Source organism: Rhinoderma darwinii, chromosome 5 (assembly GCF_050947455.1).
Source record: "Rhinoderma darwinii isolate aRhiDar2 chromosome 5, aRhiDar2.hap1, whole genome shotgun sequence".
Classification (NCBI taxonomy): Eukaryota; Metazoa; Chordata; class Amphibia; order Anura; family Rhinodermatidae; genus Rhinoderma; species Rhinoderma darwinii.
Window position 1 is genome coordinate 316,564,955 of NC_134691.1, and position 23,889 is coordinate 316,588,843.

Here is a 23,889-nt window from a genome sequence, read left to right on the forward strand (position 1 = left end):
ATCGTGGCCATTTACCCCTTAGATGCCACGGTCAATGCTGACCGAGGCCTCTAAATGGTTAGACAGAGGGGAAGGCCTTCCTCTCAGCCCCCTTCACCCCTTGTGACAATCACAGGGTGCCAATAAGTTGCTATGGCAGCCAAGGGCCTAAGAAATGCCAGAGTCAGGGCCTAATAGGATGTCAGTTAGTGCTATGCTGGCAGGGGTAATACACTGTATTGCAGTCTATTATATAAGCAAACAAATTATCACAGTCTAGTCCTCTCCTCAAAAATATAAACTAAAAGAAAAAAAAAAAAATTTCCAACTCAAAATTCTCTATTATATATATATATATATATATATATATATATATATATATATATATATATATGATATAACACAGTGGACCAACACCAGCAGATGACATGGCCCCCAAACCATCACTGACTGTGGAAGATTCACACTGGAGCGCAGGCAACTTGGATTGATGCCTCTCCACACTTCCTCCAGACTCTGGGACCTTGATTTCTAAATGAAATGCAAAAATTTACTTTAATCTGAAAACAGGACTTTGGACCACTGAGTAATAGACCAGTCCATTTTCTCCTTAGCCCAGGTAAGACGCTTCTGACGTTGTCTCAAGGAATGCGACAGTTGTAGCCCATGTACTGGATACGTCTGTGTGTGGTGGCTCTTGCAGCACTGACTCCAGCCGCAGTCCACTCCTTGTGAATCTCCCCCAGATTCTTGAATGGCCTTTTTTTGGCAAACCTTTCAAGGCTGCGGTTATCTCTGTTGCTTGTGCACCTTTTTCTACCACACTTATTCCTTCCCCTCAACAGTTTCTTTAGCAATGTCCTTTTGTGGCTTGTGTCAATGACTGTCTTCTGGACAACGGTCAAGTCAGCAGTCTTCCCCATGATTGTGTAGCCTACTGAACCAGACTGTTGGACCATTTAAAGGCTTAGGAAACCTTTGCAGGTGTTTTGTGCTGATTAGAGTGTGACACCATGAGACTACAATATTAGATTTTTACCCAATATTCAAATTTTCGGAGACCGTAAATATTGGGTTTTCATTAATAATCATCAACATTAAAAGAAAAAAATGATGGAAATAGATCACTCTATGTGTAATAAATGTATATAATATATGAGTTTCACTTTTTTAATTGAATTACTGAAATAAATTAACTTTTTGATGATATTCTAATTCATTAAGGACTCTATATATACACGCACACGTACGTAACAACCCAAACTATAAAATGATCGCATTATTTAAAGAGTCTCTGTCACCACATTAGAAGTGGCCTATATTGTACATGATGTGATCGGCGCTGTAATGTAGATTACAGCAGTGTTTTTTATTTAGAAAAACAATCATTTTTGACGGAGTTATGACCTATTTTAGCTTTATGCTAATGACTTTCTTAATGGACAACTGGGCGTGTTTTACTTTTTGACCAAGTGGGCGTTGTGGAAAGAAGTGTGTGACGCTGACCAATCAGTGACCAATCAGCGTCATACACTTCTCTCTATTAATTTACACAGATTATAGTGTTATGTGCAGTCATTTACTCACATATTAACGTTACTGAAGTGTCCTGACAGTGAATGGACATCACTACCAACCAGGATGCGATGTAAATTCACAATCCTGACACTTCGGTAATGTTTGTGTGAGATTTACAGCACAGCAAGCGTAATCTCGTTTTAAATGACAGTTTACAGCGTAATCTCGCTAAATTATGTTTGCCTTGCTGTAAATCTCACACAAACGTTACCGAAGTGTCAGGATTCTGAATAGACATCACGACCTGGCTGGTGGTGATGTCTATTCACTGTCAGGACACTTCAGTAACGTTAATGTGTGTGTATGTGGCTGCACATAGTGATCTAGTTAGATCACTATGTGCTGTGTAAATTAATGGAGAGAAGTGTATAACGCTGATTGGTCACTGATTGGTCAGCGTCATACAATTCTCTCCACAACGCCCACTTGATCAAAAAGTAAAACAGTTGTTAATAAAGTAATTAGCATAAAGCTAAAATAGGACTAACTTGGTCAAAATTGATCGGTTTTCTAAATAAAAAACACTGCTGTAATCTACATTACAGCGCCGATCACATTATGTACAAGATAGGGCATTTATAATGTGGTGACAGAGCCTCTTTAAGCCCCATGATGAACACCGTGAAAAAAAAAATGCAATGCCAGAATTGCATTTTTTGGTTTATCCTTCCTTGCAAAAAAACTGAATAAAAAGCGATCAAAAAGAATTATGTACCAATTATGTACCAATGCAAACGTCAACTCATCCAGCAAAAAACAAGCCCTCACAGCTCCGTCAATGGAAAAATAAAAAAAAGGTTATGGCTCTTAGATTATGGCGATACAAAAACAAACCATTTCTTTTTAAAAGTATTTTGATGCAAAAGTAGTAAAACATAAAAAACGATAACGTTTAGTGACGCCTTAATCGTACTGCTCTCAAAATAAAGTTAACATTTTGGTGAACGCCGTAAAAACAACACCCCAAAAAAACTATCGCATAATTAAAGTTTTTTCCAACCGCAATAAAAATATTTAGAATGATTTGTATGTACCCCAAAATTGTGATATTAAAAAATACTTGTCCCGCAAAAAAAAAAGCCCTCATTCTGCTATGTAGACGGAAATATAAAAAGTTATGGCTCTTGAAATTTGATAAAGAATACAAAAAAACATTGCTGCGGCATGAAGGACAATAGCAGTCTTTTTATCCATCTAGGTTATTGAATGAACAAATGATCCATATGGCTCACAATTAAATTGATACTGTTATACGTGGCGCAGGGCCCGAGGGGCGTGTATGACCTATATCTTTGGTGTTTTTTGAATCGCTGGGTCATGAACGGCCCCTCAGGTCCTGCACTATGTATAACCCACTGTATCAGTTTTTCCTGGATGATTCCTTTAACATTTAGTGTTTAATACAAAGAACAGTAAATATTAAACCATCGAGCCCAACATTTCAGATCTTTAGTGCAGGATGTGTTTATTAATAAAGTGGAAAGCAATCTAGAGCAACACTATCCCAGCAAATCCGGCATACAGCTTAGAAGGAAAATTAATGTGTAATAAATTTAAGATGTGGCAATCGTAATAATTGCCAGAAAAGGATCGAGTGTTGGTATAACGGCATCCCATCCACACTCCCTGCTTCCTGCAAAACATATCGGAATTATCCTCCGAGGAGCCAAGAGTTCAATAACCCAAGTAGATCAAATTAAAGCCTTCAGGAAAATGTCTAATATTAAAAGGTTTCATTTACAACCATTTCTCATAAAATATAGGATGCATTCAATTGTTTAAGCAGTGTTAAAACAGGTTTGTGTTTTCTGGTACATTGCATGAAGTTGTATGTTTGTATCTCCTGATGGTAATATTATATCTATTTCTACATTTGCATTTGGTTAATGGAAAATTATTTTTTATTCTCATACCTAAAATTATGATTAGTTTAGGCAATAAATGTAGCAGTGTTCGGCTCTATTCACATCTATGTACAGAGGCATAGTCATGCTGGAACAGGAAAGGTCCATCCCCAAACGGAAGTTGGAAGCATACAATTGTGTAAAAAGTCTTGGTATGCTGTAGCAGTAACATTACCCTTCACTGAAAATAGTGGGCCTAGCCCAAACCCTAAAACTTAGCCCCAGACTATTATCCCTCCTCCACCAAATTTTACAGTAGGCACTATGCACTCCAATAGGTAGCGTTCTCCGAGTACCTGCCAAACCCAGATACCTCCATCAGACTGCCAGATAGAGAAGCTAGATTCATCACTCCACAGAACACGTTTCCACCGCTCCAGAGTCCAGTGGCGGTGGCTTTACACCACTCCGGCTGACAATTAGCATTGTGCCCGGTAAACTTAGGCTTGTGTGCCGCTGCTCTACCATGAAAACCCATTTCATAAAGCTCCAGACCCACGGTTCTTGTGCTGATGTCACTTCCAGTCTGAAACCCTGTATTGATTGATGCAACTTATTGATGCAAACCTGTGAGTTTAATTAAACGGTCTACCGCTTTGTGGCTGAGATGTTGTAACTCCTAGATGCTTCCACTTCACAATATTAGCACTTGACCAGGGCAAATCAGACATTTCGCAAACTGTTACGGTGCTCTTCAATGCAACTAATACTTCTACCAATGTTAGTTTATGGAGATTGCATGGCTGTGTGCTTGATTTTATGTACAAGCATTATCTCCGGTAGCCCAATAGAAAGTGAATGGAGCAGTGGACGAGTATGCACAGTACCCCTCAATTCACATAAGGCACTCTGGGACACCTGTTCTCAGGTCAGAGGGGGTTCCGGCGGTTGAACCGCCACCGATCAGACATTTATCACCTATACTGTGGATAGGTGAGAAATTATGTTTATGGGAAAACTCCTTTAAAATGTCTCAGATATTCAACCACTGAATATGTGCACTTTCTTGCATACATACAGATATGTGCAGGGCAGACCTCTAGGTAAGCAGTGATTGATATACCTGCACCGTATTGTTTGTGTCTTTTGTTCTCTCCATGATACTTTATAAGAGAATAAACAATGTAATATAATACAGAGTTAATAAGATATAGTTGCTTTATTGTACTTACTATGAACAGTATAGCATCACAGAGTAATAGATCGTTGTGGAAATATCTGCAGAAAAATCCGAGAATGAATAATTAAAATCTATTGGGTCATTTCTTGTCTTGGGGAAGATGAGGAAAATTTTATCCCATTTACCAGAAAATAATATTATGATTTACAGGATTACATTTAATATCTCCACATAATTCTAGCTTAAAATTCACTTTCAGAACAAAAATAGCCCTTAACGTAGCCAAAACGAATGGAAAATCCAGTGCTATCTGAAACTGATGTGACACATTCCCTCTTATCCTCTGTTTATCCAATGATTGGAAAACCTGAGATATAATCCAACTAGACCCTATAGTAAGAAAGCATTGTATATTATAAAACACCTAATTATTAAGTAATCAAATACAATGGCTGGCATGGAGCCCCAGTGGAGCCAGGGATGATGGGAGTGATGACAATATATGGGTTTGTCCCAAACTGTAAAAGCAATAAACAGCAATATTTATGAAGCAGAGGAAAAAAACACAATCACGCAGCATGTTCCTGGTTTAAGGTTTTATTTAAAGGCGCTTTTTTAATTTGGGTTATTTGAGGGGGGGGGGGGGGTTGAAATTACAATTAAAGAGGATTTGCCATCCTTAAAGAAATTGTAGAGAGATAAGTGGTTGAAATCCCCTGGGATCCGGTTATTTGAGTATTGGACTTAAGGGTACAAGGGATATTAAGAAAGAAGTCCTATTGAAACTGTTATATTGGGCGTGTAAGACCATTATGCTTAAATGGATCAAGCAGGATCCACCTACGGGAAACTGCTGGAGAAAAAATGTGAGGCGGATGCTACGATATGAAAAAAACTACTACCTAGAAAACAGTAGGTAGAGTTTGAGGAGTTGTGGGGAAGCTGGTTACAATAGGTAGGATGTTGGATGTACTAATATGTGGAGAGGAGGGGAGGAGAGAGAGATGGATATGTTGTTTGTTTTTTGTTAGTGTTTTTTTGGGATGGGATTAGAGTCGTTGTGGATGGCGTCAGCCACGTAACAACATTCAGAGGCTTGCTTTTCGGTGGGGGGTTTGGGAGCTAAGGTTACAATACTGTAAGGCCCTGTTCACACAGAGTTTTTTTACGAGTTTTTTGGCGCGGAAACCGCTCTGCAAAACTCATCAAAAAATGGCCGAAAATGCTTCCCATTGATTTCAATGTTAGGCGGAGGCTGTTTTTTACCGCGAGCGGAAAAACCGCCTCGCGGTAAAAAGAAGTGACATCGCCTATCTTGAGGCGGTTTCCGCCTCCAAAACCCCATTTCAATCAGTGGGAGATGGAAAAAAATGCCTCGACGAGTGTTTTGACACGTTTTTGGCAAACCACTGTGCAAAAAACGCCTGAAGCAGATTTTGCAGGAGGAATTTTCCTCCTGCAAAAAACTCTGTGTGAACTAGCCCTAAGATAGACAAGGACGATATATAGGAGTGTATCTGTAGTAGGATCTTTGATAGGGAGAAGTGCGGGACATGGTTTTAAATCAGGAGTTTGAGATACTTTGAGATCCCATGGCTGAGGGCTGGTAATTATTCCTTATGTAAATGGAAGTACTACATGTTGTCGTGTATTGCATGCTCACCGTTCTGTATTTTAATCAATATTATGATAATAAAGAAAAATTATATTTAAAAAAAAAAGAGGATTTGCCATGAAGCACGATATGTTCAACTTAATATGCCATAAAACTGACTGGTGGGCGTCCAAACACTGGAATCCTCACCGATCTCGATAATGTGATATGTGGCCACTACACCAATGAGAATGGAGGGTCAATAAGGAAAGTGGATCCTTTCTAATTATTGGTCATTTTTGCAGAATTTTTCAGCTGAAATAAACTCATATTTCCGCTCCTTTTTTTTGGGCAGATAAGGGGTCAGGATTGCAACATTAGAAATTGGTGTAAAAATGTAATTTATGTGACCCAGGTTGCTGGGGAAGGCTTTGGCGTTTGCCCAGTCGCCATGTGAGTAGACAGGTAAATGGCAATTTCAGGTTGGAACCGAGCTTATAATAATTTTAACATTTAAGTTATTGGTGAGTTTTTAATTATTTATCTAATCTTTAATAAAGAAGGTCGTAGCCAATTTATCTTCCATTTAATACAGTGTCCACGTGTTTTTATTTATAAGGTTATGTTCTCCATGTTTTTAGGCTGTGACGGATGCCTAACAGTGGTATCGATCACCAATATAGCTATGATGGGGTTCGTTTAATGGATACGTCAAAAAAGGCTTTGTGGGAGATCATGACTTTTTCTGTGGTCTACTGGAATATGCTAGTCAGACTGAGGCCAAAAAGACACTCCTTTCGCCTCCATCTGACAATGGAGCCCTATGAACACATTTAGCATGTATGCGGTGCACACGCTAAACGTAGGGCCAAAATATTATGTGAATAGAGCCTTAAGTGCTATTTTAGATTTCTAGTTAGTTGATATGATTTATAATCCCATGGGCACTAGGCTTCCTAATTCTCTGGATCACTGGGGTTCCCAGAGGTCAGATCCTCACTGGACACAATTTTATTGTATATTCAGTGGATGTCCGATAAAAGTCATTCTTGTATAAACCCTTTAAAAAAAATTAACCCAAAGGAATGTCCTTAGAATGTCATTAGATGAGCATTGAACAGATAAGAGGAATCAGAAGCTCAAGCTATATCATTCCCTTGCTCAGATTGCCATAACAAATAGTAAGCCTACTTGGTCTGCCATCTTGTATGGTTGATTTAACCAGTTGTCAGAAAAGAAAACCATTCTATGTGGCCAAATGCAATGACCGTGTACACACCACGCAATATGATGTATTATTGCAGCTCTGCTTGGCATACTTGTGGTCATGTGGACATTCATTGTACTCGGTCCATTGGCCTTGGATGCCAGGCCTATACAATGCTGGAGCATCTTTACTTAGATCTCTGCATTGTGTTATTCTTCTGTTAATCCTCCTGTAAATGTTTGCCTAAATTGACAATTTAGTAGTACCATTATCAATAACAAGCGTCCCTACACACTCTGACACTATCCAATCAGTGAAGACAGTCAGACATACCCTATTGAGAAGAGGATTGCTAACGTCTAGTTGTCAATTCAGTCATACATTTCCAGGAGGAATAACAGAGGAATGCCACAACGCAGAGTACTAAGTAAAGATGCACCAGAATACAAGTATTTGCCAAAACAGACATATCAGGAGAGCGGACAGATCCACTTTAGTACCAAAGTAAGACTGTGGGAATAGTTAACAGAAAGATGAAGTAACTGTTAAACATTTTCAAACTAAAATTAATGAATTAAAATCAAGGGAAAGGTATACAAGAATGTCATCTCAGGAAACCTGTTAGGCAAAGTTTACTGGAAATAAATCAGGATCTAATTAACAAAATTAACATAAAACGAGAGGCCTGCTCTTCATCCTCCCAGATATTACACAGGGCTGCTGTCTGGTTTGCCATGAATTCCTAAATGATGTTGACATGTCCAAAACATAATCAGGATTAATTTTCATGCCCTTTTTTTTTTTTTTTTTTTTTTTTTAAAGAAAACTCTAGCAGTTAACAATATATGGCACTCTGTGTAATATATGTACTCTCAACGTGAAGGTACTGAAAGGATCATATTCTTCTTCTAATTGTGCGGGAAGAGATTTTGATATGTGGCAAGAAAATTAACAAAGGGCAGCTGGCTCTTCCTTAGCTGTCATGACCATTTCTCCCGTATAATGTAGCAGTGAACCTGACATGTTGTGGTTTTAAAGGAATCATATGTGTACTTCTAAATTGTTGATATATAGTCCTCTGTGAGGCCAGTCCGATACTATACGAGTCCAGGCTCCGACATAATAATTTGCCACAAGTTCCAGCAAAAAAACAACAACATTTGGAGCTGATTTTGAAGCCGATCACTTGCCACTAGGGTCATCTATAGGTTGATTCACAAGTTTATGATGCAATTAAAAGTCGCTGTGCACATGTTTCTGTATAGATAAAGGGTGGTCCAAAGAATAAATTTCCTCTGGTGGGCCCAAGGTACCGGAGCCCGACACCAGAGACGTAATTTTAAGCTTCTGGGCCTGATGCAAAATCTATAACAGGGCCCCCACCTATCATATATCATTTATAATATTGGTGTCTTCTAATGCGGCTTAGGGGCTATTGGCCCCCCTCAGGTGCCAGGGCTTGGCTGCTACCTCTGCACCCCATATAGCTATGCCCCGGCCCGACACTGTTGTCATTGGAGGAGTGACCACAAGGAGAAGCGCATTCTTCTGCATCTTTTCAACAGTATATATAGACTATCTAGCGTGCACTCCATAAAATATAGACTACCAAAAACATTAAAAAAATTGTCAACAGGCCTTAAAGGTTAGCTCTGTGGAATTTATTTTGCCTTTTCATTCTGGTCACAGGTTAAACAAATAGTAAATTCAGGGAACTGCATGTAACAAAGTTTTCTTTTTTGATCAGTAAACCTGGAAGGACACTTTAAATGAAAGCCCAACTCCAGGCTGCTGCTGAAACACTTCTATATGTTTAGGTCTGTATTCCTGTCCACAAGGTGAGGTGTCAAAGTTTTTCCTTTTAGCCTAGTAGGGATATTCAAATTAGGTTTCTAGGCTAGTGGATGAATGGGTCTGAAAAGTGACCAGCATTTTTGTGAACTCATACAATGTATAATATTATTTCTATTATGATGGACAACTTGTCAGGGGAGCTTGAAAACAAAAACATTTTGTCTGGAGGTCTTCTTTATTTTATGTAGTACAATGAGAGTAACCGAGGAACCAAACAGCCCCCCACTTAAGGTTTTGAAAGAAACCAAACTTATTGGAACATCATCGCTTCCATCATGGTCCCCCTAAACAACGGTTTATTCCTAATTTTTAGTGGGTAGAGACATGCAAGCCAATCCTCTATGGCCCTGTGGGTATCTATACATTCAAGACCACTGGTGTCACTTACTCTAACTCGTATACAGCTAATTCAAAATCTATAGCCCCCATCACCACAAGATATGAAGACCCCGACTACATGAAGTAATGGTTTACATATGCAACCAAGAATGTTTTTTTTATAAGCACCTTTATGTTGTTTATTTATTTTCTCGTTGTGCCACTTTCACAAACTTCTAGGCTGGATGAATATTCCCCTAATGCTAAAGGCATTACTTGTATGGGAGTGGAAGTGTCAATCACTCTCAGCAAATTTTGGGTTCAAAATGATGAATATTTTTTTAAATCCTTATGGTCCTCATCCAAGAGGATCCAAGCTAAAGTATCATTGATATTGGTTCTATAGGGGTTGGAAATACTTTTATGTTTTCATTGACCCTCTGTCTTAGCTGGACCTAAATTTAGGGATGGTTATGAAATCTGGCATGCTTCAAAAGGTAGTAGGAGACAAAATGCATCTAGATTGAGGATTCTGTGTGTGTCATGCATGATGTCCTCCATATCCATCATATATGCCAAAGTCATTTTAGAAAGCGCACATTATATAAGCTCTTACCAGCCCTTATATTTGTTTAACCAAACAGCATGGAAAGTATGGATGACATCACTGGGTTCTTCAATAGTGACAACAGGTTAATAGACATATAGACTGGTCTACAATGCTGTTTTGGTATAATACACCCCATTTCTCAGTATATGGCTCTAGTCCAGAATAAACCTTTTAAAATTTTGGCACCCCTTCTGTATAGTAAAAGGAAAAAAAAGTCAATGCAAAACCTTTAACATGTAAAAAAAAAAACAAAGAAAACTATAATGTCTGCTTCAGTCTCGTTTCTCTATTTGGTCTGTCTAAAAATGTTTATTTCTTAATAAATGGAAGTAATAAGTTGTAAACTACTGTTTGCTTTTCATTTGTACAGGGTTGTTAGCAATAAATAGTGTCAGCTGTATGAAAAGTAAGATTTAACCTAAACGGTTTTCAAAAGTTAATAGTTTCTATAAGTGTTGATACGGTAACTTTAAAATGTATGGGAAGAAATTTAATAAATAACAAATACTACAATGGCTGCCAGCGATGCACAGTAAAATTGATGTTTTTGTTACAAATAAATAAGACCTTTTCTTGTTGGATTCATGGAAACAATTCTGTGGAAAACTTGTGAAAATTTAAAGCATTACAGTGAAATTTTACAGTTTACAAGTTCTTGATTTTTCTATTTGAAATCTCACATATTTCCATTTGGTAAAGCTTCAAAGTAGCAATAAAATGAGGTGTTACATAATAATACTTATTTCTCTACATTCTTGTTCTTTATTTGTTTACAAGTGTAATGAGGAATCCCTGCAGAAAAACATAAGTGAACAAGTTTGCCCTTCTCGGAGGACCTTTGCCTCTCGGAGATAAATAAAGCAAAAAAAAAAACAAAGATAGGTTGTCAGGATACTAACCTGTCCCCGATCCAGCACTGTCTAAACAGCACGAGAAAGCCGTGGCTCAGATCCAGTCACATAAGAGGTTGTGGGAAGTCACATGTGATGATACCAAGTACTCAGAAAAGGTGTCAGGTTTAAATCAAAGCCCTTTAAGCATTCTTTGCTCATTTCTACATACCCCATGGAGTCGCGCTCCTGATACTTCTCGATTCTCTGTTACTGACCCAGATGGACCCTTGATCTTGTCACTAAACTCTGCATGTAGTTTGTACATAGGTTTTGTGTGCTTACATTCCATGTTTTTTTTTCCATGTCCTGAAAAGCGTTGTCTAGTATGCTTGTCAGTACTCTTCCAAAAATTATACCACATGTATACGTTTTTATCTGTATTGAAGTCAATGGTGACGTATGGACGACGTATGCAATCTTAAACCCTACGTTTGCATACATAAAACTAATACCTTTTTGTCACCATATATGGGAAATCTTGACTTTACAAAGCTTGATTTAGCGCAAGAACAAAAAAAGGTATGTTTTTAAAAGTAAGAACGGACACAAACGTATACTACAAAAAACTTAAGAGTATGTTACAAATGCATACATTTTTGTAACTTTAAAAAAGTATACATCGTCGTATACCACAAACGTGTGCGCAAAACGAGATGTCAACTTAGCCTAAGTTGCCAGTATCCTGTATTATAGTCCAGCGCTATATTCACAATTCTGCAGGCTTCAGAGCCGCAATCTCACAGCATTTCGACCTACACAGCGTTTATTCTGGTGATTTGCTTTCTGGAAGGGTCGTCTTTACACCTGTCACTGTATAGTAATATGATGTAGGAAAAACTGCAACTTCCAATGCATTATAGGAGCTCAGCTTGGAGACCACTGCCCGAATAACTGAGCCGCTCTATGCGTACAACCTTGGCTAAAACATAGTAAAACTGGTGCATGTTCGTGTAGCCTTATATTCATGAAGTTCATTAAATAAATGCATTTTGCCAGGATAAATTACCCTGTGTTCCTCGTAAAATAACCGAGTGTCACAAACTACAGAAGAGGAAAGTTATGAGCGAAATACTTAACACTGTTTGGTTTTTTTCAACCAGATGCTCTTATCTTTCGGAGTCTTATTAATGGTGAAGCAATTTGTGTTTATCTCTTGCATCATTTCTAATAAGTCAATATTTCCACTATTGTATTTCCAAAGAATATGAGTGTTGCCAAATGTTCCCACATATTTAATGACATATTTTGCAATAGTTTCCACCTTAGTCTGCTTTGTTTTGTCTACTTTGAGTTATAATGAGAAGGTTAAGACAGCACAAGAGCTGGAGGAATCCGTTGTCCGCTCTCCACTGAGTCTTGATGACATGTATCAAGAAGCGTAAAGTGTGCATTTGGCTCTCTTCCTCCATATTTTATACACTGTTGAGAGACGCTTGTTTATGAAGATTTTCTTTTATATTAGACAGAAAACGATTAGGCTGTTGGAGAACTTTTTAAATACCTCCTAATAAATTGAATGTAAAAAATAAATCTTCAGGAAATTATAATGGGTTTATCAGAAACTACATAAACTGAATCCTTGCATAATGCACATTAGGATTAAACATTGAGGAGCCTCGTTTCTAAAAACCAGATACAATGTAGTAATCATCTTACTGGTTAAAACGGTGGACTTGCTGTTTCTGCCGGGCATTGTACTAAAAGGTGAATCTAGCCCGTTTACTGCGGTGGAAAATTAAATAAGAAAGAGGGCTGGGTATATGTGGCATGCGCAGTGTGCCAGGACAAATGCTTTTCAAGCTTTATAGAGGACCTTTTAGCTCTCCTGACATGTCTATTTTAGTAGTAACTTATATTTCCCATTAAATAATAATTCTGGGGCATCCATTCTTAGAACTTCGCATTATGCCGTCCCTCTGCTATTCCTCCTGGAAATAAATTCATAAATTGGGTGTTGTTAATAGTATGTGTTCCGATACAGTCTGACAATGTCAGCACTGATTGGACAGTGTGGAATGTTACTATTCCCCTGGTCAATGGGTCATCTTTTTTATGCTTTAAACATCCACTAGAAACATTTCCAAGTAAGGCATCAGACAGTAAGCCTCAACCCCTCATTATTTCCATATTTCGATCTCCTTTAATAGGCATACACAGCATTTTTCTATGAACAAACAGTGCCACAGCTTTAGGGAATGCAGAGGTTGCAGTTAAACATAAGACAAAAGTCTCAAACACAAGAGAACCGCAATTCTGGCATGTGATGGTTTAGGGGTCGCATTATTTATTAAATCAATGCAACTTTTAAATTCACTTTTATGAAAAAAAAAAAAGGTTTACTTTCTACGATGCAGCTTCTATGTATCCTCTATACATAAAAGCTTTATTGTTCACTCTCTGCCAATTCCGTCAGTTCAGCTGAACGGACGGCTCCACTGAGAGCGAGTCCTGCATGTCTCCGACATTTAGATGTCATTGATCTTAGCTAGATTCGGCTGAGAGGGAACGATACAGATTCTATCTATACAGAATACATAGAAGCTGTATCGTAAAAAGTTTTTTTTAAATAAACATGAATTTAAAACATGCTTGAAAACACATAAGACATTGATTTAATAATAATTAAAAAAAAATATGTGCTTCCAAAAGGTGTACATAGCCTTTAAAGAGGCTCTGTCACCAGATTATAAGTGCCCTATCCCCTACCTAATCTGATCGGTGAGGTAATGTAGTTAACAGTGGTTTTTATTTTGAAAAACTATCATTTTTAAAAGTTATGAACAATTTTAGATTTATGCGAATTAGTTTCTTAATGCTCAACTGGGCGTTTTTTAACTTTTGACCAAGTGGGCATTGTAAAGAGAAGTGTATGACTCTGACCAATCAGTGACCAATCAGCGTCATACACTTCTCTCCATTCATGTCCATTTATACTCAGCACAGTGTGATCTCGCGAGATCACGCTGTGCTGTCACATACACCCACATTAACTTTACTGAAGTGTCTTGAGATTGAATAGACATTGCCTCCAGCCAGGATGCGATGTCTATTCACACTCCCGACACGTCGGTAAAGTTTGTGTGGGACTTACTCACACACCACAGCTTGATCTCGCTGTTCTGTGTAAGCCTCACAGAAACTTTACCGGGTGTATGTGACAGCACAGCGAGATCACGCTGTGCCGAGTACAAATGGACATGAATGGGGAGAAGTTATGACGCTGATTGGTCACTGATTGGCCAGCGTCATACACTTCTCTTCACAATGCCCACTTGGTCAAAAGGTAAAAAACACCCAGTTGGACATTAAGAAACATATTAGCATAAATTTAAAATTGTTCATAACTTACTCAAAAATTGTTTTTCAAAATAAAAACCACTGTTATCTACATTACAGCGCCGATCACATTAGGTAGGGGATAGGGCATTTATAAACTGGTGACAGAGCCTCTTTAAGCTATAAGGCTACTTACCAGGAACCATGGTTGATTTATTTAGTATATTTTCTCACTCTATTTGATGCACAGTTTACATTCTAATCTATTGATATGAGGCTAGTTCACCACTTTAATTATCTTTAGCCCTTCTTGTATCACTTCCTATTCTTAGTAAACCGGCTCTTTGTTTATTTGGGGTTTGGCTCGTGATTTAGGGGATAGAGTGCAGCGTGTGCTGCACGATACACACATTTGATGACCCTTAACCACATCCCTGGATACATAGCTTTAGGCCCCATGCACACGACTGTAAAAAAGCTCCGTAATTGCGGACCGCATTACGGTCCGCAATTACGAACCCGTTCAGTTCTATTGGCCGCGGACACCTTTCCGTATCGCCGTGAATTATGGAGCATGTCCTACTTTTTCTATTTTACATGCCATGCTCCCGCGGGCCATGATTACGGGTACGGCCGTGTGCATGAGGCCTAAGAGAGTAAATATAATAACAATAATAATAATAGAGCATAGATTAGCTAAGCTTACTGCGTAGATACAGTACCAGATCCAAGACTAGAGCATAGATACAAGATACAGCAACAGAACCAAGCCTTTAGTCCCCACGCTACACCATTCCTTGGTGGCAGCAGTAAAAATAAAAAATGAATATTTAGACACCAAGAACACCCTGTGTGCTCACCTCTGCTCTTTGTACATGGAGGACAGGGTTATTTAGGACTGTAAATCATCCCACCGGTATCCGTCACATGACAGAAAAGAACAGTGCCCGATGGAACCCACTGACTTTAACCATGTCTGTCGAGTTTCCGTCGCGGTGTCTATTATTTTATCGGAAATGCAAATTTTTATGTAATCTGCAACGCAAAAGTGAACAGACCTAAAAGTCACCAACACTGTACTTTGTATGTTTTCATGTGGCTTCCAAAGAAGAAGACAAATATTAGAGAACTCTAGATCTAGGAAAACATAATTCAATCAATGATCAATGCGATGAATTTTCAATGTCATAAACTTCAAAGAAATTCTTGTTTGCTTTAAGTTCAATTAACAGGACAATCTACCTTTAGCTTAGGAAATGTAATGAATTTCACAGCTGTTGAGGGAAAAATATCAAGAAAGTCAATGCAGCCAAAAATTGTCTCAGGCCAAGCATTTGCACAACAACAAACGAAGTGAGTATCTATACCAATAATTCCTAAGAAAAGTGGTCTGTGTCTTGTAAAATGTCTGGCGAGCGGCCGACCTCTCAAACTTGCTAGACTCGTGGTGAGCTTCTGAAATTGTACGGGTCAGATAAACATAACATTGAGGAGGGTCATGAATCAGAAACCAATGAGAAACTGCAGCAGAAAAAAGTAATTTCTTATGTTAAGCTACTTGAACTTTTAATTAAGAAATATTTGGCCATTTGTTGAAAAAACATACAATAACTCGTATTTATGTCATGCCGTCGGACAAGATTGCGCTTGTAAACTGTGCACTGAAGCTGCTGTTACTTTATGGTTTTATTAAAATAAAACGTATTCATTCTACAATAAAAGGTATACAGCTTTCAAAGATATCTACGTTCCCGATTCCTAACCTTTTTAAAGACATCTGCTTGCTGGCAGTCATTGGATCCAGAAGCAAGAAACCTATCCCAATCCAACTGTTGCACTACAAGAGGGGCTCCCCAGAAGACAGCAGGAGCTATTCTGTATACAGTAGGGGGTAGTGACGCAGACTACTCATAATTGGCTTAGCGGAAGACGGTAAAGCTAAAAAAAAAAAAAAAAACAACCAGATTATAGGATTATAGAATGCTTTACCAGCCCCTACTTCAAGTATTTGCGCCGTTCTTGATTTCTTTTGTTTTTGCATATTTGACAATAAAACAAAGACAACCGGAGTAAATACAAAATACAGATTTTACTGCTTCACATTCTTGAAAAGTTATGTCAGGCTTCGTTCACATCAGCATCGGGACTCCATTCATGGGTTCCGTCTGAGCTTTCCGTCAGGGTAACCCATGAACGGAAACCATAGGTTTACCGTTTGTATCACCATTGATTTCAATGGTGAAGGATCTGGCACAAATGGTTTCCGTTTGTCCCCGTTGTGTAAGGGTTCCATTGTTTTGACGGAATGAATAGCGCAGTCAACTATGGTATTGATTCCGTCAAAACGACGGAACCCTTAAACAATGGTGACACAAACGGAAACAATTTGCACCGGATCCATCAATGGTGATGCAAACGGAAACCTATGGTTTGTTTCAGTATGGATTCCGTTCATGCGTTCCCCTAATGGAAAGCTCAGACGGAACCTCTGAACGGAGTCCCGACGCAGATGTGAACGAAGCCTAACATATCAGATGATGTCATCGGTAGAGGCTTGTGAGCCCCACTAATCCTTAGAAGAAAGGGGCTGTGACTACTACAAGTGCCATGTTCCTTTGTCTTCTGACTCGGAGATCTTTGGATTTTCAAGCCTGCTAACTGCAATAGGACTGCAATGCAATTGGTGAAGGAGGGAAGGGGTCTTCGTTGACATCTTCTGACAGGTCTCAGTGACATTTTAGAAGACGTTTTAAAGTGAACAGAGGGCTGTCAGTAATCAAGCCTCAGTGTATCCTAGTTTAATTGAACCCAATTTTCAATCAAATTGGAGAAATTGCTTAATATGTGATATGACGGCTTGGGTAAGGCAGTCATATCATGCTTTTCAGATACAGTTCCGCAACATCACTGTGTTTATATAGCAATGTTGCAAAAATTGCAGCTAAAAAATACATTTGACTGCAACGCTTTAAAACAGCCAAATTAATGGGGTTAATTACATTTTTAGCAAGGCCAGTTAGGCTTTGATAACTTTTTACTTTCGGAAGTGAAACTATATTTTGTGTTTTTGTTGTCTTTGTCCGAAATTACATTTTGTTTTAAGATCCAAAACAAATAAGTGTGGCGAACGCCTCATCGTACAAATACGTGAATATATCTAAAAACAGCCAAAGTTTTTATATTGGGAGGAAACCCTTTGTTTCACTGTTAAGCGGCTTCTAGAAACCTGTGAAAGGGTCTTTCTGTTGGAGTAGGGAAACTTGGGTGGGATTCTTTTCCGTTTTACTTCTCCATGTTATTTTGCAAGAAAATTTGCCACAGCAGGAAGAGGATGCAATAGCACATAACCCTTATGTACAGAGATAGTGATGATGATGGTAAGAGAAGCAAAGACAAACCCAAAGAGGACACGTTCAGAACTGCACAGCTTAGTTTTTAGAAGCCACTTCCTTAAACAGAAGATTTTGGAATAGTTCCATGACAAGATGTAATTGGAACTACAAATAGAAACGTGTGATGTAATTATCAAGGATAGTGGGAGTGGATATAACTAGTTATTGTACCTGAGAACTCTCCCTCTTTGTAGCTTGTCAGCGTCCTGTTGGGAACTGGTGTTTACCTGCCCATTTAGTAAGTACGCCCTGTAGAAAGTGACGCACAGTGCCCCCCTGTAGAAAGTAACACACACACAGTGCCCCCATTTCTGAGGGAAGCAGTAATTGGAAAATTGTGCCCCCTTCACAATGTGGTAAAGTGGCGCCCTAAGTGGGCACCTACCTCTCGTTTCAGACCTGAAGGTTCATGATACCTTAACAAGTAGTTTCTAATCTTGTTAAACATTACAAAAAGTAGATTAGTCCTGTTATTTTCACAAATAACAGCGCTGGTTAAAGTGACTGTCCTGTGGATATGCCATAAATGTGCCTGATGGGAAAACCCCTTTAACCCCTTAATGACCGGGCCATTTTGCACGTTAATGACCAAGGATTATTTTTTGTTTTTTCACGGTCGCATTCCAAGAGTCGTAACTTTTTTTTTATTCCGTCGACATCGCCGTATAAGGGCTTGTTTTTTGCGGGACGAGTTGTATTTTGTAATTGTACCATTTTTAGATGCTTAAAACATATTGATTAACTTTTATTAACTTTATTTTAGGAGAGAATTGAAAATAAGCAGCTATTCCAGCATTAATTTTCACGTTATAAATTTACACCGTTTACTATGCAGCGTAAATAACATGTTAACTTTATTCTATGGGTCGGCACGATTACGGGGATACCAAATATGTAAAGGTTTTATATGTTTTTCCTACGTTTGCACAATAAAAAGCCTTTTAGAAAAAAATTACTTGTTTTTGCATCGCCGCGTTCCAAGAGCCGTAACGTTTTTATTTTTCCGTCGATGTGGTCGTATGTGGGCTTGATTTTTGCGGGACAATGTGTAGTTTTTATTAGTACTATTTTGGGGTACATAGGACTTATAGATTAACTTTTATTTATTTTTTTATGGGGGGAATGGGAGAAAAGAGAGAATTTTGACGTTGTTTTTTGCGTTTTCTTTGGACGCCGTTCATCCGGCGGTTTAATTAATATGTTCATTTTATTGGTCAAGATGTTACGATCGCGGGGATACCATATATGTGTATGTGTGATTTGTTTTGACCGTTTTACTAAATAAAACCACTTTTTGGGCCAAAAAAGTAGTTTTATTTGACTTTGACTGTAATTTTTATTTTATTTTTTTTCACAAACTTTATTTAACTGATTGACATATTTTTTTTTGTCCCACCAGGGGACTTCACTATGCGATGTGCCGATCGCATATATAATGCTTTGGTATACTTCGTATACCAAAGCATTATTGCCTGTCAGTGTAAAACTGACAGGCAATCTGTTAGGTCATGCCTCCGACATCGCCTGACAGGCAGATGCTGAAGACAGACCTGGGGGTCTTTGTTAGACCCCCGGCTGTCATGGAAACCCGACGGCGACCCGCGATTTGTTTGCGGGGGCGCCGATCGGGTGACAGAGGGAGCTCCCTCCCTCTGTCAAACACATTAGATGCCACTGTCACTATTGACAGCGGCATTTAATGGGTTAAACTGCCGGAATCGGCGCGCGCTTCGATTCCGGCAGTTGCAGCAGGAGACAGGCTGTGTATAACAGCCGTGCTCCTGCCGCTGATCGCGTGGGTACAGTGTCAGTACCCGCGCGATCACAGGACGGATATATCCGTCCTCATGCGCGAACTAGCAGCTGCTGAGGACGGATATATCCGTCCTTCGGCGTTAAGGAGTTAATGTCTGATTTTGTTTATACATGTTCTCTTTGAATTGTTAAAGGGTAACTAAACATTCAACAAACTTCTGACAGGTCATATTGACATGTCAGAAAATTTGATTGCTGGGGGGCCGAGCACTGAGACCCCCACCAATCGCTAAAATGAAGCGGCAGAAGCGATGAGCCGTTTCGTTTCTGTTCGGCTTTTTACGGAAAGCCGGTGTATCGGAGTACGTGCTCATAGACTTTGTATGGAGCCCGTCCTCCAATACATTGATTTCCAGAAAAAGCCGAACAGAAACTAAGTGGCTCACACGAGCGCTTCTGCAGCTTCTTTTTAGCGATTGGTGGGGGTCTCAGTGCTCAGACACCCACCAATCAAAACTTCTGACATGTCACTATGACATGTCAGAAGTTTGTCAAACATTTAGCTGCAGTTTAACTGGTTGCCGACACAGGACGAGTATGCTCGTCCTGAGCGGCGAGCACTTCGCGCATTAGGACGAGCATACTCGTCCTGTGTGACAGCCGTCCCTGCGCGCGTCTGTGCGCGCGATCGAGAGCGGGGCAACGGCTGTAATACACAGCCACGGCCCCGCTCTGACAGCAGGACGTTTCATCCCTGTTTCCATCATGTCCACTGGTATGTAGTGTTATCTTTTCTGTCCTGTGTAGCAAGCATAGCTCCATTATGTTCATCATTTATGGTCATCTTCTGATTTCAAGCACTTTCTGGCACTACTTGGTGCACATTACATTGGTAACTAGTTGTAATTATTATTGATGGTATATACGTATTTTGTAATTACCACAGCTATCGGCATCTGCTTTTTACCTCTCTGCGATTTGTGCTGTTGTCATCTGATGTACCTTGATTATATCCGTGCTGTTTTCCATTAGACACGGCTCTTTATATGACTACATGCATTTACTCCTATTTTGCTATTACACAATACGTGGACACAATATCCATACCTGGCATGTTTGACTGATCAGACGTCCTTTTTTACTGTGTGACTCATCCCCTAGTTCCATTTTTATCTGTCTCATGTTTTTATTCCAATAAAGAATCATTTGTATTTTTCTCTACATTTGTGCTGTAGTCGATCATATTTTCTTGGGTTGGTTTTCTGTCAATTTCTGATCGACGCACCAAGTATATCTTGGTTACTTCGTAGGATTCAATATATAGTGCATCTATTATGGCCAGTAATGTTGTCTCATAGTTCATTTTGTTGATACTTTCTAGCACTATTTTCTATTGCATCCTATGTGTTGGTATTTTATCGGTCTGACAGCGGAGAGAAGAGAAACATCTTCTCTCCGCTGTTAACCCTTTGAACGCCGCGATGACAGCTGATCGCGGCGTTCAAGGAGAGGGGACTGCACATTGATCGCGTCACAGAAAATAACTGTGACGCGATCAAAGCCCATAACTCATATGGCCAGACAGCCCAGGGTCCAGTGAAGGACCCCAGGGCTGTCTGAACATATTTCCTGTTGTTAGGGCATACTGAGGTGCGCCCTAACAACTGCCTGTGTACGATCAGTAACAGGCTAATGTAGATATAGATCTATGCCAGTACATTACAGTTACAAAATCAAAATGATAAATCCCTTTTTGGGATTAAAAAAAAAAGTTCAATGAATGTAAAAAAAAAATAATGGTAAATAAATAAATAAAAAGTAAATAAAATACACAGAAATACACATTTTTTATAATAAATCAACTTTTTAAAATATAAGTCCCAAAACATGAAATAATAGACATATTTGGTATCGCCACGACCGTAACAACCTGTACAACAAATGTATACCATTATTTATTATGATCGGTGTATGGTGTAAAAAAAAAAAATATTAAAACTGCTGCACAACTGCTTTTTTCTGCATTTTAATCTAATGAAAAATTTATAGAAATTAAACGATAATGTATTTGTACCAAAAAATGGTACGTACATAAAGTACAACTCGTCCCGCAAAAAACAAAGTCTCATACAACTACGTCGTACAAAAAATAAAAGCGTTATGAGCGTCGGGATGCAAAGAGGGAAATGTAAAAAAAATTGCTCTGTCCTCAAGGCTAAAATTGGCCGTGTCCTTAAGGGGTTAAGTGCCACAAAATATGTGGAGCTATTTAAAGATTATTGTTACAACCTTATTTGTTCAAAAATACAATAAAAATTGTGGAAATAAAAACCTTGCAGGTTACTTTGGGCAAACCCTGAAAATACCAGTAATTCTGGACTTGACTGTGTGTGTATATATATATATATATATCTTTAAATAAGTTTCTGTCTATTGTTTTGCCATAGATTAGAACCAGACATTTTACTTTGACCACCAGCTCCTGATTACAAGTAAGAAACTTAATAAAGCCTGTTCTGAGTGTAGTTTGTAAACCACAGCTGTAAATTTTCTTCAGTTCCAATGATGTACTGTGTTTTCCCCTCTTTTTCAGCTTAGCATGATAGCAGTCATTACAGTTCTGCAACTGATGAAACTTTGGCATCTGAACAGACAAGGGTGACATGTCACGCAGAACATGAAAGACGACAATAATCAAATTATGGATGGATTCAAAATAAAACCAGCAGTAAAAGCTATAAACACAAAAGCGATTGTGGATATAAAAAAAATAAAAATAAATAAAAATAACATTGTGGAAAATCTATATAAAATGCTGCTGAGCAAACAAAGACTTAGGAAAAAAAGAACAATATGTTAACAGTTTTAGTAACAGTTGTTGTCACTTTCATTAGTTTTACTTTTTATTCTGTGAAAGTATTTCCATTTGCCAGTGGCGTGAATAATTCCTTAATCCCTTAAAGGGGTTGTCCCACAAAACACATGTATCCCCTATCCATAGGGGGGATACGTGTGATCGCTGAAGGTCCAACCGCTGGGACCCTCAGTAATAAAGTCCCCCGAAGTTCTCCATGAGAATGGAGCGCTTGTGCGCATGCTTGACCAGCGCTCCATTAATTTCCATGAACCTGCTGGAGTCCAGGGTCCCGGATTTCCCATAGAAATGAATGGAGCGCTGGTCAGGCATGCGTACAAGCGCTCCATTCTCATGGAGCATTTCGGGGGACTTTCGGTCCTCCAGTCTCCTTATCGCTGGGGGTCCTAGCGGTCAGACCCCCAGCGATCACACACTAATCCCCTATCCCGTGGATAGGAGGAGGATATATGTGTTTTGTGGGACAACCCCTTTAAGGGTGTACTCTGGTTTAGAAAGCCTAAACCCATTTTCATGCCCTACTAGTATATGATATTACATGATTTTCTGTGCATGTAAACTGCACAAGTATCCGTTAGTGCATACCTAATCTGCTGTGCATGGGTAATCGTAATGACGTATATGTATGGTATCGTGCAGATATTACCTCCTGTCAATGAGTTACATGTTCGTAATTTTTTGGGATGGGTAAAATAGGTATTTTGTTTCAGCAAATAAAGCAAATGCATGACTTTACTGTACAATTATCATAGCTGCTTCTTACTTAGAATACTAATTCTGAAGGGGACAGACAGAAATTAGTGTGACTACAGGCTCAGACTACACAGGGTTTGTTTGTAGTCTGTAACCATGGAGACACATACGTCTGTATAGGAGCTGTAGACATAAAAAGGTAGGATACAGTGTAATTAGGATGATTTGAAAAGTTTCTTCATGTTTTTCTATTTTAGGCCCTGTTCAGATCTCATTTTTGCTCATACGTTAGACTACGCTATTACATTCCGCGGGTTCCTGCAAAAAAGATAAAAAAATATACGGTGCATTATAAGTTGTTGTTTTTTTAACATGGGAGACTATGGGTGATGTACAGTATGCCACGGTAAGCTTTTCAATAGTTTGTCATGACGTATCCATTAGACGGATACTATATATGTCTATCGGTGACAGACATCTAACATTTGCATCCGTCACCCATAGGCTATAATGGTATCTGTTTAATGTATACGTCATGAAAAGGGTCATGAGAGTTCATGAAATATCCGTTAAACTAATACCATTAAAGCCCATGGGTGACGGATGCAAATGTTAGAAATCCGTCACAGCCTACGTTAAATATATTTCCATGCATACACTTTAAACGTAGGCAAAAAAACCGAGATGTGAGAGGGGCCTTAGATACACCACTTAATAATTTAGGCGCATCTTACTCCAGCGCTCTTGATATTGAGACTGGCGTATGACACACCAGTCTTAATAAATCTCCCCCATTGTCTGTGAAGGTATACATACTCCGTAGCTTGTGCACTCTTAATGC

General features: G+C 38.9%; 1 long non-coding RNA gene across 1 annotated transcript in view; it reads right to left on the reverse strand.

Moving 5' to 3' along the window:
- Positions 1-23,889, reverse strand: part of LOC142652078 (uncharacterized) — a 137,447-nt gene that overhangs the window by 105,967 nt on the left and 7,591 nt on the right. Inside the window, exon 2 of the long non-coding RNA XR_012847768.1 lies at positions 4,634-4,679. This is a non-coding gene — a long non-coding RNA (uncharacterized LOC142652078). The remainder of the gene's footprint in view (positions 1-4,633; positions 4,680-23,889) is intronic.